General features: G+C 40.6%; 1 protein-coding gene and 1 long non-coding RNA gene across 2 annotated transcripts in view; one reads left to right on the forward strand and one right to left on the reverse strand.

The window, feature by feature from the left end:
- Positions 1–18,355, reverse strand: part of LOC143266765 (uncharacterized) — a 401,183-nt gene that overhangs the window by 88,014 nt on the left and 294,814 nt on the right. The window lies entirely within an intron of this gene.
- LOC143271805 (uncharacterized) lies at positions 14,985–16,486 on the forward strand. The gene is made up of 2 exons (XR_013048978.1): positions 14,985–15,270; positions 16,233–16,486. It is a non-coding gene; the product is annotated as an uncharacterized LOC143271805 (long non-coding RNA).

The following is an 18,355-nucleotide window of genomic DNA, read 5'->3' on the forward strand; positions in this document are numbered from 1 at the left end:
CATGCCCCTGGTATTTTCATGCATTTTACTGTTGTTATTGCCTTCCCATTGCACCTGGGAGTTGTGCTTATTGATTTCACTTATTATGACACTCACCCTGTGCATCTATGTGTTAGGAGCTGTATTTGGGGGTTCTACTCTGGCACAAATAATCATCCTATTTCCACGTCAATCTTGGAACAGGGCTGGTTCTTCCATACTTCAACCTCTCCTCTGGGGTCTTTCTGTGCTTAGGCTCTGAAGTCTTAGCTTCTGCTTCTGCTGTTTCAGTTTCACCCACTGTGGAGATCAGGCAACAACCATCAATGCTATGGAATTTGATAAACGTCACCTGCCAGGTGCATAAGTTCTACCCTTTGAACCTTTGGTTGACATGGTTAGAGAAGGGAAAAGTATCCCGGATAGACGAGCCTTCTACATTCAGAGTCAACAAGGATGGAACATACAACTGGACCAGTTGTCTCATGGTGAACAGATGTGCCTATAAGGAGGACCTGGTACTCACCTGCCAGGTGGAGCATGATGGACAGCCACCAGTCCTAAAAAACTATACTGAGATGGTCAGTGCTTACCAGAGAGAACAAGGTATTGGCAACATGTCTGCTGTCTGAAAGTCTCTACCCCAGCTTTTTGGATGTTTGTAAATTTTTCCTCTTTTTTAAATGTCACAGGTAGCATTTATGTTTATTGCATCATAATCCTAATATCTATAAATTAAGTAGAATGCTAAAATCAGCTTTTACTGCCATCTTCTCATGGGTCTCTTTCATCTCTTCATTGATGTGTTGACATTCACAGATTCAAAATAAGGTAGACAGAAATGTATCATCCCACCCTAGCATCTTGTCTCTTGCTTTTTACCTAACATTTGTTATATCTTTATGGTCATCTTTTTTCATTATCTTCCCTGTCTCCATTCCATTTTATACTTTTCCATGAACATCTGGGTCCTCACTCAGGATTCTATGGTATCTCCTGAGTGTAATTCTGACAGGTCTCCTGAAGACCTATAGATTTAGTGTGGATTGGGAACCCAATTGACTGTATGTAGCTGGAGAGTTTTCTCTCTGGGTCCTGCCGAGTCCTGGCAGTCGACAGCCCACTTATAAAATAAACACACAGATGCTTATATTATTTAAATTGTTTGGCCTAATGGCTCAGGTGCTTCTAGCTATATAGTTCTTACATCTTTTTTTTTAACATGTCCTTTTAATGTGTTTTAACATGTCCTTATATTTGTGCTCTGATATCTTTTTTTTTAATTCATTTTATAATACTATTCAGTTCTACATAATAGCCACCAATTCCCTTGTTCTCTCCCTTCCTACCCCCCTTCCCTTCCCCCAGCACACCTCCCATTCCCACCTCCTCCAGATCAAGGTCTCCCCTGAGGACTGGGATCGACTTGATAGACTCAGTCCAGGCAGGTCCAATCCCCTCCTCCCAGATTGAGCCAAGCATCCCTGCATAAGTCCCAGGTTTCAAACAGCTAACTCATGCAACAAGCCCAGGACCTGGTACCACTGCCTAGATGCCTCCCAAACAGATCAAGCCAATTGACTGTCTCACCTATTCAGAGGGCCTGATCCAGTTGGGAGCCCCTCAGCCTTTGGTTCATAGTTCATGTGTTTCCATTCATTTGGTTATTTGTCCCTGTGCTTTATCCAACCTTGGTTTCAACAATTCTCGATCATATAAACCCTACTCTTTCTCACTAATTAGACTTCCAGCGCTCCACCAGGGGCCTAGCTGTGGATGTCTGCATCCAGATTCCTCAGTCCTTGGATGGGGTTTATGGCACAACTATTAGGGTGTTTGGCCATCCCATCACCAGAGTAGGTCAGTCCCGGCTGTGTCTCGACCATTGTCAGCAGTCTTTTGTGGGATATCTTTGTGGATTTCTGTGGGCCTCTTTAGCTCTTTGTTTCTTCCTTTTCTCATGTGGTCTTCATTTACCATGGTCTCTTATTCCTTGTTCTCCCTCTCTTTTCTTGATCCAGATAGGATCTCCTGCTCTCTTTCCCTCAATCCTCACCCTTCATTGCTCCCACTCATGTCCAGGCTGTTCATGTAGATCTCATCCATTTCTCCCTGTCTTTCTTGGGGTCCCATTTTCCAGGTAGCCTCACTGGTGATGTGAGTAGCAGTTTAGTCAATCCTTGTTCCACATCTAGCATCTTCCTATGAGTGAGTACATACCATATTTGTCTTTCTGAGTCTGGGTTACCTCACTCAGGATGATTTTTTCTAGATCCAGCCATTTGCCTGCAAACCTCATGATGTCATTGTTTTTCTCTGCTGAGTAGTATTCCATTGTGTATATGTGCCACAATTTATTTATCCATTCTTCAGTTGAAGGACATCTAGGTTGTTTCCAGGTTTTGGCTATTACAAACAATGCTGATATGAACATAGATGAGCAAGCGCTTTTGTGGTATGATTGAGCATTTCTTGGGTATATGCCCAGGAGTGGTATAGCTGGATCTTGAAGGAGATTGATTCCCAATTTAGTAAGAAAGCGCCATATTGATTTCCAAAGTGGTTGTACAAGCTTGCATCTCCTCCAGCAGTGGAGGAGAGTTCCCCTAGCTCCACATCCTCTCCAGCATAAGCTGTCTTCTGTGTTTTTTATCTTAGCCATTCTGACAGGTGTAAAGTGGTATCTCAGAGATGTTTTGATTTGCATTTCCCTGATGATTAGGGATGTTGAGCAATTCCTTAAATGTCTTTCAGCCATTTGAGTTTCCTCTGTTGAGAATTCTCTGTTTAGTTCTAAAGCCCATTTCTCAATTGGACTGTTGGTCGTTTTGATGTCTAATTTCTTGAGTTCCTTATATATTCTGGATATCAGTCCTCTGTCAGATGTGGGGTTGGTGAAGATCTTTTCCCATTCTGTGGGCTGCCGCTTTGCCTTGTTGACCGTATCTTTTGCTCTACAAAAGCTTCTCAGTTTCAAGAGGTCCCATTGATTGATTGTTTGTCTCAGTGTCTGTGCTACTGGTGTTATATTTAGGAAGTGATCTTCTATGCCAATGCGTTCAAGACTACTTCCTACTTTCTCTTCTAGCAGGTTCAGAGTAGCTGGATTTATGTTGAGGTCCTTGATCCACTTGGACTTAAGTTTTGTGCACGGTGACAGATATGGATCTATTTGCAGCCTTCTACATATTGATATCCAGTTATGCCAGCACCATTTGTTGAAAATGCTTTCTTTTTTCCATTGTACATTTTGGCTTCTTTGTCAAAAATTATATGTTCATAGGTGTGTGGGTTAATGTCAGGGTCTTCAATTCTATTCCATTGGTCCACATGATGGTTTTTATGCCAATACCAAGCTGTTTTTATTACTGTAGCTCTATAGTAGAGCTTGAAGTCAGGGATTGTGATGCCTCCAGAGGTTATTTTATTGTACAGGATTCTTTTGACTATCCTGGGTTTTTTGTTTTTTCATATGAAGTTGAGTATTATTCTTTCCAGGTCTGTGAAGAATTGTGTTGGTATTTTGATGGGGATTGCATTGAATCTGTAGATTGCTTTTGGTAAGATTGCCATTTTTACTATGTTAACCCTGCCTATCCATGAGCATGGGGGATCTTTCCATTTTCTGACATCTTCTTCAATTTCTTTTTTCAGGGACTTAAAGTTCTTGTCATATAGGTCCTTCACTTTCTTGGTTAGTGTTACCCCAAGGTATTTTATGTCATTTGTGGCTATTGTAAAGGGTGATGTATCTCTAATTGCCTTCTCAGCTTCTTTGTCCATTGTATATAGGAGGGCTACTGATTTTTTTTTAGTTGATCTTGTATCCTGCTATGTTGCTGAAGGTGTTTATAACCTTTTCAATTCCTGGGTGGTATCTTTGGGGTCACTCAAGTACACTATCATGTCATCTGCAAATAGGGAAAGCTTGACTTCTTCCTTTCCAATTTGTATCCCCTTAATCTCCTTATGTTGTCTGATTGCTCTGGCTAGTATTTCAAGTACTATATTGAATATGTATGGGGAGAGCAGACAGCCTTGCCTCATTCCTGATTTGAGTGGAATTGCTTTTGAGTTTCTCTCCATTTAATTTGATGTTGGCTGTTGGCTTGCTGTAAATTGCCTCTATTATGTTTAGGTATGTTCCCTGTATTCCTGATCGCTCCAAGACTTTTATCTTGAAGGAGTCTTGGATTTTGTCAAATGCCTTTTCTGCATCTAGCGAGATGATCATGTGGTTTTTTTCTTTGAGTTTGTTTATATGGTGTGTTACATTGATGGACTTTCATATCTTGAACCACCCTTGCATCCCTGGGATGAAGCCTACTTGATCATGGTGGATAATTGTTCTGATGTGTTCTTGGAGTCTGTTTGCCAGTATTTTATTGAGTATTTTTGCATCAATGTTCATGAGGGAGATCGGTCTGTAGTTCTCTTTCTTTGTTGCATCCTTGTTTGGTTTAGGAATCAGGGTAATTGTAGCCTCATAGAAGGAGTTTGGTAATGTTCCTTCTGTTTCTATTATGTGGAACAATTTAGAGAGGATTGGTATTAACTCTTCTTTGAAGATCTGGTAGAATTCTGCACTGAAACCATCTGGTCCTGGGCTTTTTTTGGTTGGGAGACTTTTAATGACTGTTTCTATTTCCTTAGGGGTTATTGGACTATTTAAATAGTTTATCTGGTCTTGATTTAACTTAGGTATGTGGTACCTATCCAGAAAAATGTCCATTTCTTTTAGGTTTTCCAGTTTTGTGGAGTAGAGATTTTTGAAATAGGACCTTATAATTCTCTGGATTTCCTCAATGTCTGTTGTTATGTCCCCCTTTTCATTTCTGATTTTGTTGATTTGGATTCTCTCTCTCTGTCTTTTGGTTAGTTTGGATAAGGGCTTTTCTATCTTGTTGATTTTCTCAAAGAACCAACTCCTTGTTTCATTAATTTTTTGTATTATTCTCTTAGTTTCTAATTTATTAATTTCACCTCTCACTTTGATAATTTCCTGGCATCTATTCTTCCTGGGAGACTTTGCTTCTTCTTGTTCTAGAGCTTTCAGGTGTGCTGTTAAGTCACTAGTGTGGGATTTCTCCAACTTCTTTATGTGGGCATTTAGTGCTATGAATTTCCCTCTTAGCACTGCTTTCATAGTGTCCCATAAGTTTGGGTATGTGGTGTCTTCATTTTCATTGATCTCTAGGAAATCTTTAATTTCTTTCTTTATTTCTTCCTTAACCCATTGGTGTTTCAGTTGAGCATTATTCAGTTTCCATGAGATTGTAGGTTTTCTGTAGTTTTTGTTGTTGTTGAAATCTAACTTTAAACCATGGTGGTCTGATAGAACACAGGAGGTTATTCCAATTGTTTTGTATCTGTTGAGATTTGCTTTCCCCCAACTATGTGGTCAATTTTAGAGAAAGTTCCATGGGGTGCTGAGAAGAAGGTATATTCTTTCTTGTTAGGATGGAATGTTCTGTCGATATCTATTAGGTCCAATTGGGTCATGACATCAGTTAAGTCCTTTATTTCTCTGTTAAGTTTTAATTTTGGAGATCTGTCCAGTGGTGAAAGTGGGGTGTTGAGATCTCCCACTATTAATGTGTGGGGTTTTCTATGTGGTTTAAGCTTTAATAATGTTTCTTTTACATTGTGGGTGCCCTTGTGTTTGGGGCATAAATGTTCAGAATTGAAACTTCATCTTGGTGGATCATTCCTGTGATGAGGATGTAATGCCCTTCTTGATCTCTTTTGATTGATTTTAGTTTGAAGTCTATTTTGTTGGATATCAGGATGGCTACATCAGCTTGTTTCTTAAGACCATTTGTTTGGAAAGTCTTTTCTCAGCCTTTTATTCTTAGGTAGTGTCTGTCTTTGAATTTGAGATGTGTTTCTTGTATGCAGCAGAAAGATGGGTCCTGCTTTCGTATCCATTCTGTAAGCCTATGTCTTTTTATAGGTGAATTAAGTCCGTTGATATTAAGGGATATTAACGACCAGTGATTGTTCATCCCTGTTATTTTTGGTGGTAGTGTGTGTGTACTTATCTTCTTTGGGGTTTACTGTTGTGGCTTTATCTATTGCCTGTGTTTTCGAGTGTGTATCTGACTTCCCTCGGTTGGAATTTTCCTTCTAGTGCTTTCTGTAGGGCTGGGTTTGTGGATAGGTATTGTTTAAATCTGGCTTTGTCTTCGAATGTCTTATTCCTTCTGTCTATGATGATTGAAAGTTTTGCTGGGTATATTAGTCTGGGCTGACATCCATGGTCTCTTAGTGTCTCATTACATTTGTCCAGGTCCTTCTGGCTTTCAAAGTCTCCATTGAGAAATCGGGTGTTATTCTGATGGGTTTACCTTTATAGGTCACTTGGCCTTTTTCCTTTGCTGCTCTTAATATTCTTTTTTTTATTCTGTACGTTTAGTTGTTTAATTATAATGTGTCAAGGGGACTTTTTGGGGGGGTCTAGTCTGTTTGGTGTTATATAGGCTTCTTGTATCTTCATAGGCATTTCCTTCTTTAAGTTGGGAAAGTTTTCTTCTATAATTTTGTTGAATATATTTTCTGTGCCTTTGACTTGATATTCTTCACCTTCTTCTATCCCTATAATTTGTAGGTTTGGTCTTTTCATGATGTCCCAAATTTCTTGGACATTTTGGTTCATGACTTTGTTGGCTTTAGTATTTCCTTCGACTGATGAAACTATTTCTTCTACTGTATCTTCAATGCCAGAGATCCTCTCTTCCATCTCTTGCATTCTGTTGGTTATACTTGCATCTGAAGTTCCCGATCTTTTACTCAGGTTTTCTATTTCCAGCATTCCCTCTGTTTGTGTCTTCTTTATTTTTTCAATTTCCCTTTTCAGGTCTTGGACTGTTTCCTTTATTTGTTTCATTGCTTTTTCATGATTTTCTTTCAGTACTTTATTGTTTTCTTCCAGTACTTTATTGTTTTCTTCTAGTACTTTATTGTTGTCTTCCAGGACTTTATTGTTTTCTTCTAATTTGTTTGCCCTTTCCTCTAGTTGTTTACAGCGTTCTTCCAATTTTCTTGTCTTTTCCTCTACACAAGCCTCTACCTTCTTCATGATGTTACTCATAAGGCTACTTCTGCTTCTTCCAATTTTTGATGTTCAGGTCTAGATGTTGGATGCGGGCTAGGTTCTGGTGATGCTGTATTGCTCTTCATTTTGTTGTATGTAGTTTTGCCTTGATGTCTGCCCATCTTCTTGTGGTTCCTTCTTGGTCTTATCAGTGTACTTGGTTCAGAAAGAGCTGACAGATTCAGGAAGTCTCTCTCTCTTGTCCAGATTAGAGTTCTCTTGTCCAAATGGGAACTCTGGGGCAGGATGGAAGCTCTTATCTGGACTGGAAGTCCCTGGTCCAGAAGGGAAGTCAGAAGCAGGATGGGAGCTGGGGACCGGTTTCTAAGTCTCAGGAGGTGGCTGGGGTCTCGGGCAGATGGGCGTGGGGGCAGGGCGTGGAGATTACAGGGGCTGCTGGGGGGCTTGGAGGAGGGGATCCCTCCCAGTAGGGCTAGAAGGGGATATTGGAGAAATTATTTTGGCCACTCCACGTAGTTAAAAGGATATTTATTTAATGGCGTAACTCACAAATTAAGTAATGGGTAGGTCACAGGGTCTGGGGAAGGTGTAACGCAGTCCAGCGGTGTTCTCCGGAGCTCTGCACAGTCAATCTTCACCCGTCAGCGTCCCGGCACCAAGAGAGCGCCCAGAGAGAGCGCTGGCCCATCCAGCTCTCGGGTCCCCAGGCGCCTCCCCTCGCCCCGCCTCGTAGGCGTGACAGTTGCCAGAGTCTCAATGGGGGTTGGAACTTCCAGAACCAAGCTGGAATGGCTACCCACTACATCTCCCCCTTTTTGTCTAAATAGGAAGGTTCTAAACTAATACAAGACTATATACAAAGGAATGGTTATCAAATATTTTCCAGAAATAATGAGAGATAATGACCTAGATAAGATGTAACTACAACCAATGCAAACAATATCAAGCAAGAAACACATACTAAAATCCAGAGAAGTATAGAGCATAGGTAAACAGCATGTTATAAAGATCATTCAAAGGTGTCCTATCCTAAAGAACCTGAATCTAATACTTAATATGTTCTATCTAATATATTATATATACTAAGTTGTAACTATAACTGCTAGTCTTCAATCCCATCAAAGACCTGAGAAGGAACATAATGGTACCTGAGAAATGGTAGACGGATGCAAGCAACTTTCGGGAATCTTGCAAGAGTAGACCAAGACAGCTGGCAGCCTGGACAGTCACCTAATGTTTCTCAGCATTGTTGGTGCATTCAAATTGGCTACAGGCCTAGAGTATCTGACAGACCATTTTCAGAAGCAGGATTTCTGAAAGACCATCTTACCGTCTTGGCAGAGTACAGTGGTCGCTTTCCTTGTGTCCCGCTTGTCCAAAAAGGACAGCATTGCATTTGTACTGTCAGCCATCAAGGCAAGGGCAGTTCTTTGCCCAGTAGGCCATTTTGTGCCAAAAGACAAACTTCCAAATGGAAATGTCTTAGAAGCCCAACATTCTCTCGGGATCAATTGGTGCAGCCAGGAGCAATTGTGTCTCACGTCAACAGAATTCTAAGTTATTTAAATGCCATATTCTCCAGGTCTATGAAGTGTTTGAAGATTACCTGCCCATCTGACCTATGTATCTGTAAATCTGGATAACCTAACTAACGTAACTATAGAGATGACAGGCATAGGCGACTATAAATCTATAAATCTTATCTATCGAAATAACCTAAGGACTAAGGCTTCACGTAAATAAGGTAAACAGTCTATAAGCAAATGTATGGTGAAGAACGATGACTTCAAAATTGTGACAATACACAAGATATTTATAACAGAGGTAGGAATATATAGTGCGATATGCAATATGACAATAATATTAAATATATATCAATATACCGAATATCCTAAACAGAAGTAGAACATATATAAAGTATGACAGATATAAATTTACATTTGTATCAATATAAAAATGTTTCAAATAAGAGTAGAAATATATGTACATTATAACAAATATAGTTCTGTATTTGTATCAATATACAAATTATCTTAAACAGGAGTATAAAAATAGTTTACATTTGTATCAACATATAAGATTCTATAACAGTACAAATTACAGTGCAAATTATCTAAGGTTGCTATTTTACTAAGTTTGTTTACTAGTATATACAATGATTTACCATCATATCTTATATCTATCCGTTCCATTTCTTCTCCCCCCACCCGGATAGCTCAGTCGGTAGGGCATGAGACTCTTAATCTCAGGGTCGTGTGTTCGTGCCCCACGTTGGGCGCCAGATATTGGAGAAATTATTTTGGCCACTCCACGTAGTTAAAAGGATATTTATTTAATGGCGTAACTCACAAATTAAGTAATGGGTAGGTCACAGGGTCTGGGGAAGGTGTAACGCAGTCCAGCGGTGTTCTCCGGAGCTCTGCACAGTCAATCTGCACCGGTCAGCGTCCCGGCACCACGAGAGCGCCCAGAGAGAGCGCTGGCCCATCCAGCTCTCAGGTCCCCAGGTGCCTCCCCTCGCCCCGCCTCGTAGGCGTGACAGTTGCCAGAGTCTCAATGGGGGTTGGAACTTCCAGAACCAAGCTGGAATGGCTACCCACTACAAGGGGACGTGCCCGGTGGCCAGAACCTGGGGCCAAGTTGGGCAGGTCTTCCCAGAGTGGCTGGTGCCCACGGATGGGGTGTATGTTGGGCCCGGATACTCACCTCTGGTCCAGAAGGGAAGTTGGGGGCCTAGTTCTTATATCTTAAATTAATCCATTTCTATAAATCTATACCTTGCCACTTGGCTCGTGGCTTACCGGCATCTTCACATGCTGCCTGTCATGGCGGCGGCTGTTAGTGTCTCCCTCTGCATTCCTATTCTCTCAGTTCTCCTCTCTGTTAGTCCCGCCTATATTTCCTGCCTGGCTACTGGCCAATCAGTGTTTTACTTATTGACCAATCAGAGCAACATATTTGACATACAGACCATCCCACAGCAACTGTAAGTGGTTATTCCATGGGCTTCATTTCCTCCTATTTTGTTACAATGGACAAATGTCTATGTATGCAAACCCTGGCCCCACACTTTATACATGCAGCTTTCAATTTGACTGCTATCTCTTGCCCTTCATCAGTCACTTAATGAGTCATCAGTTTTATAGAGGGAATCTAAAGGTTGGGAAGTAATAAGGATGTTGAGTTCTTGCCCTGATACCATGTGCCCTGATCTAATGAAATGAAGGGAAATCAAAGGTTCATAGGAGCAAGGTCATCAACTGTGTCCAAGGTAAATTTTGCTAGTAAAGTATTTCCTTTTCACTTGTTGCTATCCTAGGACTTAGACTTAGATAGACACCACTTTATATGAATATGTTTTATTTTCCTCTCATGAAACACCACTAGTGGACCTAAACAACTATGACTTTTTAAAAACTCAGGTTCTTTGTCATACATCCTTTGTTGTATAAACAACTGGTCACCCAATTATCTATTTTATCACCATTAAAACAGTAAAGTTTAGAAAGTATGAACTATATAGATGCTGCATAATTATACCATATGAGGCTTTGTCGTGTGTGCTCATACAGTGAAAATGCACTCCACAGTGGGAGCTCATGTAAACAAGAATATTTTCATTCAAATCCAATACACCATCACCACATTCAATTAAATTAACTAACTATAGTTTCCAAAAATAATTTCAAATGGACTGTATTTTCAAATTTTTCAAAAATACTTTATAGACTTTATATGCCACAAATTAGGTTCTTTGAAAAGTATCACCATCTTCAATATGCCTAATAACAAAGAATTTTAGAACTTTTTATTGATTGTGTCTGAGTTTTCAAACTTCTGCTGTAGAATTTCTTAGACAATCATATTGTCCTCTGTAAGTCTAAGTGTTTATGTAGTTATATAGTGGTGTTCCTCTAAGTATTGATGTACAATTCTTGTCATAGCTCTTTCATCTCATCAGTCTTTCTGGAATATTTCCAATATTTTCCTCTTTCAAAAAAAACTTCTTCCAGTGATCATATCTATTTTTTCAGTTTCTGTTTCATTGATTTTCAACTATTCTCTCTTCAACATTGTTATAAGAATTTGGGGAAATACCTTATGGGTCACCAAGTGACATAAAGGAAATTAAGGTCACATTTTGGGATTCCTTGTGTCATTCATTTAAGAATGGACTCAAAGAACAGGAAGATCAATGATAATTTAAACTTTGAAAGTAAAAAATCCCTTGGGCAGATGCTGTGGGATGGTCTGTATGTCAAATTGCTCTGATTAGTCAATAAATAAAACACCGATTGGCCAGTGGCTAGGCAGGAAGTATAGGCAGGACTAACAGAGAGGAGAAAAGAAAGAACAGGAAGGCGGAAGGAGTCACTGCCAGCCACTGCAATGACAAGCAGCATGTGAAGATGCCGATAAGCCATGAGCCACGTGGCAAAGTATAGATTTATGGAAATGGATTAATTTAAGCTATAAGAACAGTTAGCAAGAAGCCTTCCATGGCCATACAGTTTGTAAGCAATATAAGTCTCTGTGTTTACTTGGTTGGGTCTGAGCAGCTCTGGGACTGGAGGGTGACAAAGATTTGTCTTGACTGTGTGCAAGGCAGGAAAACTCTAGCTAAAGGCAGACAGGCTCTGAATCTTATCAGATCTCAGAGGTTGATAATGTAGGAAAGAATGGGAAAACAAAAAACAGATACAAAGAAAACACTCCCATGCTGTTCTAGCCAACATAGAGTCCAGACACCTGGTGAACAACTGGAGGAGAGGGAGCTCTAGAAAAACAGTGGTGCAGCCCATAGTACCAGATAAAGCAAGCTTGGGTTCTGGCAAGCCCTGAAAAAAGATAGATGAACTACTTTGCAGCTCAGCTTGGAAGAATTGTACTGGAGGAAGGAGGAATACTGGCAACAAAAATGGCAGCATCTCCTTGAAGGAATAATTATTCTGCCTCTTTATTTATCATGACTTATGTTTAAATCCCTTCCCATGGCTCAAGTTGTGATTCTATTTTCTTCTCTCTCTCTCTCTCTCTCTCTCTCTCTCTCTCTCTCTCTCTCTCTCTCTTTCTTTTTTTGTTTTTTTTTTTTTTTTTTTTTTTGGTTTTTCGAGACAGGGTTTCTCTGCGTAGCTTTGCGCCTTTCCTGGAGCTCACTTGGTAGCCCAGGCTGGCCTCGAACTCACGGAGATCCGCCTGGCTCTGCCTCCCGAGTGCTGGGATTAAAGGCGTGCGCCACCACCGCCCGGCCTTTTGTTTGTTTTTTGAGACAGGATTTCTCCATGTAGTTTTGGTGCCTGTCCTAGATCTCATTCTGTAGACCAGGCTTGCCTTGAACTCACAGAGATGTACCTAGCTCTGCTTCCTGATTATTGGGATTAAAGGCATGTGCCACCACTGCCCAGCCAAGATTCCATTTTCTTTTCTTTCTTTTTTTTTTTTGGAGGGGGTGGTTTGAGACAGGATTTCTCTGTGTAGCTTTGTGCCTTTCCAGGATCTCTCTGTGTAGACCAGACTGGCCTTGAACTCACAGAGATCCATCTGCCTCTGTCTCCCAAGTGCTGGGATTAAAGGCATGCACCACCACTGCCTGGCACCATTTTCTTGATGTGAAGATTACTTAGGTTTTTGTTGCTGCTCTAAAAATAGTATTTCCTTCATTCTCTTTGCTCCTGGTTTAGTTTGGTCTTGTTGGTTTCCTTGAAGTGGGAGACAATTCACTTCAATGCTTCAAGCAAAAGAATTACCTTTCTATGGATAACTATTGTCTACCATTTAACTTAAACACCTCTACCACAAGCCCTGGGAACAATGACCATTAGTGCTGGGATCTTCAATGACAGACATTTCAGTAATCACATTCCAAATTCTCTTGTTTGAGTGTATTATCCAGATGACTCTTCCATGTCAGAATCACCAGGAAGTATTCTATGATGAAAGTGGGAAGGCAGGCCTTTCCGGAACACTGGATATCAACACAGGTATGAAAGAGCCATGGGATCATAGTGCAGGGACAACAAAAGGAACAGCAACTCCTCAGAGAGCTGGAGCATGGGATGGCCACTGAGAATTCCTTCAGGCTGAAGAGGATGGAAGAGGCAATAATTCCTATCTCCACTTGGCTGCATCAAGTTGGATGTTTGTTTCTTCCTAAGGCACTATCAAGACCATTTTGATCCTTGTTTATTTTGTCTTTGTTGTTATTTGTTTATTTGTGTTTTCAGGCAATGTTATGGTTTTATTTTAAACTCAGCCAAAGTGTTGTTTAACTTGCAATTCCAGGATGCACAAGGAAAGTAAATTCAGAAACTCAAGCATCATACCCACAGTCAAAAGCAGAGAAAAGCAAAGGCAATCATATCATGTGTTTGCTGTGTGATGTTCACCTAGCTTTCTTTCCTCTTCTTACACAGTATGGAGCTCTGTGTCTAATGGAATGGTGCCACCCACACTCAGAGTGGTGCTTACCATCTCAATTAACAGGCAAGACAATGCTCCACACACCCACCAACAGGTCAATTATATCTACACAATTCCTTAGCTGAAATGCTCTTCCTAGGCAATTCTAGGTTGTGGCAAGTGGACGTTTAAAACTATTATGGACAGTGTCTCAGGAAACCTGTGTTAGTAAGAACTCACACTTCTGATCCTCTTGTTTTCTCATTCCAAGTGTTGAGATTATAGGCATTGGCTACTAAACAGGTTGTTTGTTTTCATTGTTGTTGTTGTTATTGTGCTGGGCATTTAACCTAGGAACCCAATCTAACCTTACCTTACATGGTAGGCAAACACTAGAGCAAATGGGCAACCTAACCAACCTATTTTTATTCCTAAGACTGAATTTTAACTTTTGATTAATTTGAAAATTAAAAATACCATTTCCTGAACAACAGAAATATTTTAGAAGGCATGGACACTAGGATGGACTTGGGTTGTATGATGGCTGAGGCACCAAACCATGACATCTCTTCTCATAGACTCATCTATAGAATTTTTGTCCCTCATCTGCATGTTCAGCAAGTGGTTTGATCAGGCTGTTTGCTACTTTAACAGGCTCCCTTACCCCAAGAATCTGGATTTTTTTCCAGTATGCTTTTATCTAAACAAGGCACTCTGTCAACTCTTTCTCTCAATGGATCATCTTCATGTACATGTCCTGTTATCACATGTACAGTTATTCCTGTGTAATTGAGAGACTGAATCTGTCATGGGCATCTAAGGACAGTGTTCCAGGGATCACCCAAAATACCAGCAGTAACAAGCTTTTCTAGATCCCACTAACCTTGTGACCCTTTCTCCAGATCAGATTCCCCATTAAAGAGTGAATAATAATTTGTAAACACCAATAGTTCATTCTACATCAAACTATAAGTGAACATGACCCAGGAACACAGATTTAGGTCACATCAAAGGCCACTGTGGAAAAACTTTTATGCAAATTTTGTAGGAACAGAACAAAGAGAGTCATAAATCAAGACACGTTCACAATACATTAGTGAAAACATGGAAGAGATGGGTTACAACACAACAGAGAACCCTATTAGAGGCTTCAGATGCTGTCCTGTCTGATAACATGCTTAGCATCTGGATTGGTGGAAGCTAATGTTCTGCTAAGGTAGCAATTTCTAAAACAAAACTAATATTCTGCTTGTACATTCCAAAGTATTTATTATTATGTCAAGTACAGAAAAAACCAATATATGCCTACTAAGAGGGATAAATATGGTCTAAGATAATTTGGCTCTGGACCTAAAACATGCCAAACTTTCTAATTCATTGAATTTCAAAAAGTTAATAATCATTAAAAAAGGTTCAGTTTGAAGGCTCAGCTTTTTTATGAGAACATTTGTTTGTAAAACCAAGTGCTATGTGGCACTGAATACAAATTCTTATACAATCTCTCTAGGAGGGCACCTTGGTGACCTGTGGCAGGGCCAACAGGGAACTTGAAATCTCTTTACCATATTTTCTGCTTTGAAGTATTGAAGCTGGGATAGGGCACAGATACAAACTCCTTAGAGATTTGATGGGCTCAGGAGTCCAAAGATGGTCCAGGTAAACATTCCCGATGATAAACTCCTTGTATGCTCTCTAATGGTTCCTGTTACCACTTGATTTCCAGAACTGAAGACATCAGATACTACTAAAGTCCTTGTAGCTCTGCTCCTTGGACCCAAACTGCTACTGGTAATTGGTACCTTTGCCATCTACTTGCACAAGAAGCAGAAGGCCTGACTGTAAGTTAGGAGGGCTGGAGGGTGTATTAGTTACTATTCTGTTGATGTGAGAACACACCAAGATGAAAACAACTTATAGAGAAAAAGTGTTTATTTGGTGGTACTGTTCCAGACACATATAAGTCAGCAAACCTGAGAGTCATGAAAGACAGAGCAGGGAGTGAAGAGCTCAATTCCCAAGTGGAGCAGATGAAACAGAGAAAATAAACTGGAAGTGTCACAAGGCTTTATAATATTAAAGCTCACCTCCTGTGACACACTTTCCCTGCAAAGGCTGTATGACCTAAGCCCCTCCAAACAGTACCACCAACTGGGAACAATGTATTCAAATATCCTAGAATATAGAAAATATTTCTTATTCAAACTACCAGGGGGATACCAGTCTGTGGGCTAACATAGAAGGGGCAGGATCAGTAGAAGGGCCAAGGCATTTGTCAAACAGTTTTAGCATCTGTGGTGATGACATATGACTGAGGATCCCCAGGAATATCTTAGAACCCTTTGAGACACCCCCATCCCAAGCTCCCAGGAAGTATGTGTGTCTTGCAGGAAGGATTCAGTCAAGCATCAATAAAGGTGCTCCCAGAGGCCTAGGGGATATGAAGGACAGAGTCCTTTGAGTAGGATGTGTGGTATTGGCCTCAATGCTCCTGTTGGAATTCACCACAGTAAGTGAAAGGCAGGGGTCCTTGAAAAATAAGAATCTATGTTATGGACCAATTTTTAGAAGTTGTAGAGTCCTGTAATAAGGACTGTTTCTGCTTTGGCCTCTCTGTGATGGGATCATGAAGAATTGACTCAGAAAGACTGTATGACTTAGGAACTAGACTGAGATGACACTTTTATGACATGGGCATCTCATCCACTCAGGACAAGAGGAGAGCAGTACCAGGGACATTGTAGCACTAAGGTAAATGTTTACATTATGAAAGGATTATTTAATGAGAGGTTATTCTCTACAGCTCTTCTCTTCATCTTCTGCCATATTGGACCTTGAGTATCTGATATCACCTTTCTTGGAGGAACTTAGCCTACTAGAACCTGGTGGGAAGCTGTGGAAGTTGCTGCAAATGTCTCCCTTACAAGGACAACTCCAACTCAGAATTCCCTGTTGTTCCTCTACATAAGCATTGACAGTTCAGAGCTGTGATGCTGTGAATATTGGGATCTGTTCTCAGGAATATCAATCTCATTAATAAAAGAATTTAAGAATGGACTCAAGTGAAAGTTCAAACAGAATTTATTCAAGTTATGAGGGAAAATTCCAAGTTCAGGCAAGTATACAACTCTGCAACCTCACAGAGGAGGAGAATGGAGGAGTAAAGGGAAAATATAGTCATATTGTTTCAGAAGACACAGAGGTCGTATATATAGTGAACAATATTAAGAGCTGCTGGTAGCAGGCCGGGCGGTGGTGGCGCACGCCTTTAATCCCAGCACTCGGGAGGCAGAGGCAGGCGGATCTCTGTGAGTTCGAGGCCAGCCTGGACTACCAAGTGAGTCCCAGGAAAGGCGCAAAGCTACACAGAGAAACCCTGTCTCGAAAAACCAAAAAAAAAAAAAAAAAAGAGCTGCTGGTAGCAAAAGTCCATGAGAGTATACAACAGTGACAACTAGAGTTCAAAAGGTCAAACTATCAGAACTAAGGGTTCTGTTAGAGGAAACCATTACGCAAGGTGTTATGAAATTCCTGCCTTTTGAATGAATTGGCTGTTTCTTGTTGTAGACTTCTTGTGCAATAATGGTCATGATTCTCCCCATTTACCGTGCATTTCCATGTTATGTGTACATGTAATCTCATGATTGCATTTCAATCTTGGGCACAACGTTCCATATACATTTGGGGTAATTGGACAACTGTCCCCAGCTGTGTTTATTTTTCATTAACACATATCTGGCCAGGTTCATTCTCCAGACAAAAGTATTTCAGCAAAGATACCTTTTTCCAAGGACAAATTCAGAGAAATAAACATTAGCTCATCTCACCCACAGATAGAGAAAAGAACCAATAACAATTAAATCCTCAACCCCTTACCTTCACCCCGGGTTATTTACACAGGACCCTAATTTAAGAGATTTACTGCTCATATTCCTGGGATAATGTTTTAGCCATTTGCTAGATACTGAGTTAAGGCAGTTACTTCTCACTGACCCAAGGAGATTGCTGGAAAGGCCAGGCAGGTGATAGGTGCCAAACTTCTTTCTTATGCAAATTGCTTTTATTCATCCTCAGCCAGGTGCTATTCCTAGATTTTTTCCTCAGCAATTACTCTGAGTGGAAGTGCTTTTACTAACCAAATACTACATGACGGAGGTCGCTTAGCCACCTAGCATATGTCCCCCTCCCTACCAGAAAGCAGCTGCAGCTGGGACGAGCGGGAAAAGCAGCACCAAAGACAGTTTACTCTCTTGTGACTTACTGACCCCTAACACCTTACCTAGCCATTTCTAGGTTATAGTTTGAGCACATAAATTCCCTAATTGATCTTAGCCTTTAGTTGACCATACCAGAGAACTCCCCTTTAGTCACTCCCCTTTTGGGTTGTAATTGGAAGCTGACAATTGATTGCTTTATGTGTGGGTTCTTATCACCTCTCTCTGAGACCCTGAAAACTTCAAGCCTCACATTGCTTTACTAAGAATTACTGTCTGGGTGTATATACTGGTTCTCTGAGAGCACTGGGAGGATTGATGGAGAAGAACAAAGATGAGGACAGAGATAGAAAGAACTAGGTAGAATGATGAGAGAACAGCAGAAGGGACTGAGAACATGAGAGACTGAAAGCAGGAGGGACTGAGAGGAGCTAAGAGAGCAGAAAAGAAACTGTAGATAGAATCACCATAGAATAATAAAGTGAATGGACTAAAGAACTCAGTGTGCACAGATTCATTCAATAGCCCTCAGATTAGAATCCTCAGCTGGTTGGTAGACTCTTCCACGAACCCTGGGAGCAAACAATATAGGCTGGGCCTATTATTGTTTGCATTAGGACAAACTGCTGCATGGTGAAAAGGTGGCATTTAGAGAAAAAGCTTAAAGTATCAGCAAAGGTATACTTAGATACAGCCAGCATCCAAAATTCAA

Source organism: Peromyscus maniculatus, chromosome 2 (genome assembly GCF_049852395.1).
Source record: "Peromyscus maniculatus bairdii isolate BWxNUB_F1_BW_parent chromosome 2, HU_Pman_BW_mat_3.1, whole genome shotgun sequence".
Taxonomy (NCBI): Eukaryota; Metazoa; Chordata; class Mammalia; order Rodentia; family Cricetidae; genus Peromyscus; species Peromyscus maniculatus.